At 39.3% G+C, this 7134-nt stretch overlaps 1 long non-coding RNA gene across 6 annotated transcripts; it reads left to right on the top strand.

The window, feature by feature from the left end:
* The first annotated feature begins 4040 nt into the window (after window positions 1-4040).
* Window positions 4041-4623, top strand: LOC127535994 (uncharacterized). 6 transcript variants are annotated; one of them, XR_007944972.1, is made up of 4 exons: window positions 4041-4185; window positions 4234-4329; window positions 4378-4425; window positions 4474-4623. It is a non-coding gene; the product is annotated as an uncharacterized LOC127535994 (long non-coding RNA). The 6 variants fall into 6 exon arrangements; XR_007944969.1 differs by having other exon boundaries at window positions 4234-4425; XR_007944971.1 differs by lacking the exon at window positions 4378-4425 and having other exon boundaries at window positions 4234-4377; window positions 4474-4614.
* The last annotated feature ends 2511 nt before the right edge of the window (window positions 4624-7134 follow it).

Here is a 7134-nt window from a genome sequence, read left to right as displayed (position 1 = left end):
GAGTGTACACAGAGTCCAGGTCCCACAATCCTCTGGTCCACCTTTACCAACAGGACAGATCCTGTCTGTGTTTTGTTGTGCAGGAACTGTTCCACACTGCAGTCCTGGCTGAGGATGCTCTCCATGGGGCTTCTGTAGAAGTTTCTGAGCAGCTGTGGGGCCAGACCACGAAAACAAATTAAATGAGAACCACATTACATGAAATACTTTTGTATTTAACAAAACAAGTTAAATTACAATAAAATTTTAATGTAATTTCATTGTCATCTCAGTGTTAGCAAATGACCACAAATTAACACAAAATGTCAACAAATGGTCACAAAAAGACATAAAATGACCCCAAAATAACACAAAACGTCCTGAAATTGTCACAAAATCTTCACAAACTCCATGAAATTACCACAAAAACAAATAAAATGATGACAAATTGCATAAAATGTTTTTGTTTTTAACAAAGTTAAATTACAATAAATGTTAATATTTTTATTGTCATCTCACTGTTTTGGGTTTTTGTTGCTGTTTTACGTTTGGACATGAAAATTGATCGGCCGTAGCCTTGCCATGCTAGACCCATGTTCTGACGGCACAAGGGTCTAGGGAAGCTCAACAGGGAGGGAGGCGGGCTAAAAGGTTGTCTATCAAATCCCTCTGCAGCAATTGGGTAGGTATACAACCAATCAACGCAACGAATAGGCTGACGTAGTTCCAAGAGCACCGGCGGATTGTGGCTAAGTCCCATTAGCTTCCCAGCCAGCGGAGCCAACTGGTATATTAAGGATTTGCCATATCCCGTCGGCATAAGTCCAAATACGTCTTTCTTCTCAATGAAACACTTCAGTGCCGTCTTTTGTTTATCTTTCAAGTTGAATTTTAGCTTCAAATCTTTAAGGGCTGTGGCCAAAGCCGAGTCCAAAGATAACTGTTTATTGTGCGCCGGTTGTTTCTGTCAGAATCGTCACGCCTCTGTCGTCACTTAGTTACGCCCGCCTTCTGACTCTACACTTCATGGTGATTGGTCCGGCCAGTTTTAGGAGAATCCAGCCTCGAGCCTTATGGAGGGTAACTAGACCCACCCTGGCAGAGAATTAAATTCGTTGCCGTGGGTTGTCTAGCGCGGCTAGGCTAGATCGGCCGTGGAACTGTCCTCAAACATCTGAACTAGTCGTCGGGGAAATAAAACGAGGACAGATTCAGCTGCTGCACGGATTATTTCTCGCCTCAAATGCTTTCAGAAATACTTTTTGCTGAATTGATTTTGTAATATTAGACGAAGTTTGCGGCCGAGCCTCCATGTTGGTCCGGCTTGAAATCCAGGAGCAGACCAGCCCTGGAGTCGATGCGTTTGTCCAATCAGGGGCAGGAAAGGAGCTTAAAGGAGGTGTTGAACACAGTTTACCGTGGAGGAGAACCTTAGAACAGCTGGATCTGCACACGCATCGTAACCATTAATGTTTAAGAAATACAAGGAAAAGTTTACAGCCAAGCAGCTGTGTTTATCAGACTCATCTGCCGGACTGTCAAGCTGAAAGCTCGGTCACAACGTGTCCAAACATCCACCTCCTTCACCTTTACATTCTGGAGAAATGAGCAACATCACAACTGCAGGCCACTAAATCCTATCAGAGGTGAACACTTAGTTCCATTTTATAGTGAGTATTTGTCAGTGTTCAGCATGTGTCACCGTTGGATTCTCCTCTAAATGTCTACATACAGGTGGATGGATTAGAGTTGGACTGCAGTTATCTGGATTTACCAGCATTGTTTATAGGGCTGGAATCATTCTGCAACCTGCTTTTAGGAAAAAGAGGACATTTTGGATGGATTATCAATCAAATCTTGACTTTTGCTTTGCTTTTATATTTCAATAAACTAACTTCTCCTCTGATATGATTTCATCGCCTGCAGTTGGTTTGGATCATTTTACATGAAACTAGAGCTGCTCTATTTTATTGATTGCTTTTCTTCACGTATGTTTTACTGCACTGTTTCTCAGCTGTTTCTGCTGTTTAATCACTCTAGCTTTAGTTTTATTTTTACTGTAAAGCACTTTGTGATTTTCTACCTGTGAAAGGTGTTCTAGAAATAAACTTTACTGACAACAAGATGTCAACCAGACAACTTCCTTAAATGTAGTACTTCCTGTAGAGTGATTTGTTGTGGAAAATCTGGATGAGCTGCAAGAAAACAGTCACAGTGCAACAGGATTAGTCTTTGTAATTTATTAAAGAATAAAAGGAGTAAGGATGAAGAACAAAGAAGAGAAACACAGTGAATATTTGAGCTGAAATTACAAACCGCGACCACGAGAGGGCGCTGTTACATTTCAGATTGTGCACACATGACAATAAATAAGCTGCTTGGAATGAATGACAGAGATGAACAAATAAGCACACAGTAAATGACACTAAATATGTAAAAAGATTTTTAAAAAAAACATAAAAAGAATGAAGGGAGCTGTAACAGAGCAGTTCATGGACTGTTGTTGGTGTTCATCCCTCAGATATTTGACTGGAAATAAACAAGGTGGAATAAAGTCCTGACAACGATCAGCTCTAACACAAGTGAAGACAGACTTTATTTAAAGGCTTAAAGGCTCTTATTGTTCTCTACAAGATGAGTCAGGATGATGTTTCATGCAGATGTTTTAAAAAGGTCAGACTGAATTATTAGCAGCAGTGAGGTGATTCTAACAGAAGCACAAAACTAAAAGACAACCATGTCCAGACGGCTGAAAAGCTGGAAGTGAGACTCCAAGTGGGCAGATATCAGTCAGAGAGAATCAAATGTGTCTTTTCAGCTCACAATCAGAGTGTGTGTTCATGAAGCAGCCTCTGTTTGCTGCATGCTGCTGAATTACAGGAAATCTAACCAATAATATGATGGAACTCTTCCAGCTGGGACACTATTGGACTGCTTTCATCATCAAACCTGCTCAGTCATCGTCCTGATGTCCACCAGAAATGCACAAAACCTCATTTTACTAGATTTGCTCAGAAAGTTCCTCTGAATGGAACCAAACTCCACATTTTTAAAGCTTCTATTGGTGCCAATCACAGGAAAATAATTCAGCGTCTCAGAGTGGAAATAAATGTTTTCTGGTTGGTGGAGAATCAGAATAGAAAGAAACACTGAGATGTTTGGACCAAACTTCCACCCTCATGTCCTGAAATTGTCACAAAATCTAAACAAATTACATGAAATTATGACAAAAACAAATTACATGATGACAAAATTTACTCAAAATGTCGACAAATGGTCACAGATTGACCAAAGAAAGACATAAAATGACACCAAACAACAGAAAATGTCCTGAAATTGTCATAAAATTTACACAAAATTGCTACAAAAACAAATCAAATGACAAAATTGCACAAAAGTTGACAAATGGTCACAAAATTACCAAAAACACACAAAATGTCTCAAAATTGTCACAAAATTTCAACAAAAGTGCATAAAATTACCACAAAAACAAATTAAATGACAACAAAATTACAATTACAACCATGTCAAAAGTATTTTACTCACAACCAACTTTTATTTGATGTTTAAGGTCATTGAATGACATTGAATAACAACAGCGATCAACTCAGTGGATGGTGATGCTGATACGAGTCTGGGAGGAATTCTCTGATCTCATTGATGTTTCCGTGCTGCAGGTGGAGGCCACATTGAACACTTGGAAGACAGGAAATAGAAGCTGATTGTGAGCAGAAAACTTGTGACTTGGCTGGAGTTTTCTATTGATTTTCCTCATTCAAATATTGCGTAATGAAATCAGTTCTTTTTGAATAACCCTGTATCACAGCAGGTTGAACCTTTGAAGACCAGATGTTCACATCAGGGAGAAGATTAAAGTTCAGGACTGCAGCTACATTATTTATCATTATTATTTCAGACATCCATCCACAGACTGGTAGGAAGAAAACCACACATCAAATCCTCATGAACACCTTCTTTAACAACTCTGAACTCAAAAACTAATGTTACCTTTGAGGCCAGATTTTACAGGAGATCAACTCAATATTCACACCTTAAAAACACATCAGTCAAGTTGGAGACGTTCAGACGTGGAGCATTCAGTGAACGGAGGCAGAATGATCCACGTGGACGAGCTGCTGCTGTCATGATGGATCAGAGGTCTGGTTCTGGTCCAATCAGAGCTGCTGCTGTCATGATGGATCGGAGGTCTGGTTCTGGTCCAATCAGAGCTGCTGCTGCCATGATGGATCAGAGGTCTGGTTCTGGTCCAATCAGAGCTGCTGCTGTCATGATGGATCAGAGGTCTGGTTCTGGTCCAATCAGAGCTGCTGCTGCCATGATGGATCAGAGGTCTGGTTCTGGTCCAATCAGAGCTGCTGCTGCCATGATGGATCAGAGGTCTGGTTCTGGTCCAATCAGAGCTGCTGCTGTCATGATGGATCAGAGGTCTGGTTCTGGTCCAGTCAGAGCTGCTGCTGTAATGATGGATCAGAGGTCTGGTTCTGATCCAATCAGAGCTGCTGCTGGACCTTTGAGGACTAAACTGGATTTATCTTCATGATGTGATCAAACCCAGTAAAATGTGTTTCATTAAACTCTCTCTGGGCTCCAAGGCTTCAGCTGACATGTTTCCAGGACACTTTGTTCTCATCAGCTCAATGTGCTGCAGGGAGAGAAGCTCAACAACTTTGACTGCAGCTGGAAATAGAAAGTCAACTGAAATAGAATCCTGCACCGACACAAACATCCTGAAACTTCCTGCACACTCTGCAACCTGACATCAACCTCCAACAGATCATGTCAACATTAACTGCACTTCTCCATCATTCAGTGTGGAGCTGCAACACTAAACTATACAGTGAGAACAACACACTTTACACTGGTTCCCAGTAACATGGTCCATCAGAGTCTCTGCACACCAGCTGCTGCTTCAACATCTGGATCATCAGGACACACTTCATCCTCTCACCACCAATCTGGTTCTGGACTCCAATCTGGTTCTGGACTCCAATCTGGTTCTGGACCCCAATCTGGTTCTGGACCCCAATCTGGTTCTGGACCCCAATCTGGTTCTGGACTCCAATCTGGTTCTTGCTGCCAATCTGGTTCTGCACTCCAATCTGGTTCTGCACTCCAAACTGGTTCTGAACGTGGTGACTTCAATCTGCAGAGAAAAGAATAAAGATGAGAGGAGATGAATGAGTTTGATCAGCAGCTCATCAGGACTTCAGACGTGTTCAGAGCAGCAGCTTCATGTTAACGTGTTGGAGTGAACACACTGAGCTCCAAGCTCACACACCTGCACACACTGTCAGCATCAGGTGTGTTTCTCTGCACATTTCACTGCAGTCCACAGTGGAAACAAACTGCTGACAGTCATCAAGCTTCATTACTGCACAAACTCTTCACTCATGATTTACTGCTGCTCCATTTAAACCAACAGTCTCTGAGTGTCCATCAACATCTCATCTGCTCTAGAAAAACTCAGAGTCTGGCAGCAAAGGGACACTAAATATGTTCAAATGCTTCTGGAAGCTTCAAAACCTGCAAAAATACTGAGAGTCAAACAGGAAAGATCTAAAATAAAGAGATTTTTAGCAGATTGAAGAACAGCTAAACAGTCATTTTATGGTCAAACTCTGGAAAAGAACAAATGAATATTTGTAGAAATACAGATTTTTCATCTTGATGTTATTTACAGTTTTGGTCTGTTGTTTCATTTTACATTCACATGAAAGTTCATTATTTTCTGTCATTTTACTCCTAATTATCTGGAATTAAACAAATTGATCAAATACAGGGCTTAAAGTGAGAAAAAATCCTGAGCCTGAACTTCTAAGATCCAATTTATAGTGTCAATAAACGTATTTAAATGTGTTTTAAAACTCACTAAAACACAATATACATGAGATTCTATTAATTCAGAGCAAATATGAGGTCATCTGGTGGAAATAATGCCCATTATGATCCCACTATTTTATTGTTGCTCAAATGTAAAACCTTACTCGGCCAAAACTTAACGCATTTTAGAAAGTGCCCCAAGTCTGTTTTTTTTGTGTTGATGTTTCAATACCACATCATTATAATTGCAAAGATTTATTTTAGTATAAAGGGGGAAAAAATCATGAAAATCAAGTACATGTATTATTAATAACTTTTAATAATTTTTATCTCTTCAGTAGATTTAACAAGAACTCAAAACACCAACCACAACAAAACTGCTACAAAACTCTGCTGCTTTCCTTCATAAGGCACAATTTTTACTTACAACATTATCTCAAGTGTCAGTCTCAAGAGAATATTAAGTGCTTGGAGAATACTGTTTGAAAAAGTCATTTCTTTTTTCTTTTTTGCTTTGTTTGTGAATTTTCTGAACATTTTCTTTTTAACATGTTCAAAATGTTGTTTGTTGAAATAAACTGCAAAACACAGACAACAGAATTAACTTGTTTAATATTCTCTGGAACACTACAAGAGAATAAACTGTCATGTCACTTGCTATACCACCTTTGTATTTAATCAGGTAATAAAAGTACTAGTATTAACTCTTTAATGCAATTTTAGTTATTGCCTCACAATATAAATAAGTTGATCATGATGCTGACTCTCTCAAACTCTGTAATTAGCAAAGAAATTCGGGCCTTCCTGATCTGGTTTATCTGGGTCCTGGTGGCAATGGACTGCTCATGCTGAAGAACTTCTACTCTGGCCTTTTCCTCTGGAGTCAGCCCATTTCTCACAAAGATGTGATTAAGAAGCCCTCTGTAGCACATAACCACACATACATGTTAGTAACTGCTCATTTGATAAACCTCAATAATCTGTGTGATTAGTTTAAATCATTTGATTTTCAATTTGAACTGACACACATTTTGTTTGTTTTTGGTAAGGGAAAAAATGTATTCACTGTATAATTTGTTCAGTTGGCTTTCAATTTAAATGTTTCTATTTTTTTATCTATATTTTGGGAAGAAAAACGGTGAAAAGCAGGCTAAGAACATTCTTATTTAACTACCTATCCATTATTCATTTCACACAACCCATACGTTCATTCTGTTCTTACTAACAATATTTGCTTTAGATTGGAGAGTTTTTGTTTGTGGCTAGACATCATTCGGATGCATAAGGTCACAAAATCTGCTGAGAGCTATTTAA

This window comes from Acanthochromis polyacanthus, chromosome 11, assembly GCF_021347895.1.
Source record: "Acanthochromis polyacanthus isolate Apoly-LR-REF ecotype Palm Island chromosome 11, KAUST_Apoly_ChrSc, whole genome shotgun sequence".
NCBI lineage: Eukaryota > Metazoa > Chordata > Actinopteri > Pomacentridae > Acanthochromis > Acanthochromis polyacanthus.
This window is presented reverse-complemented; position numbering and strand designations above follow the sequence as displayed.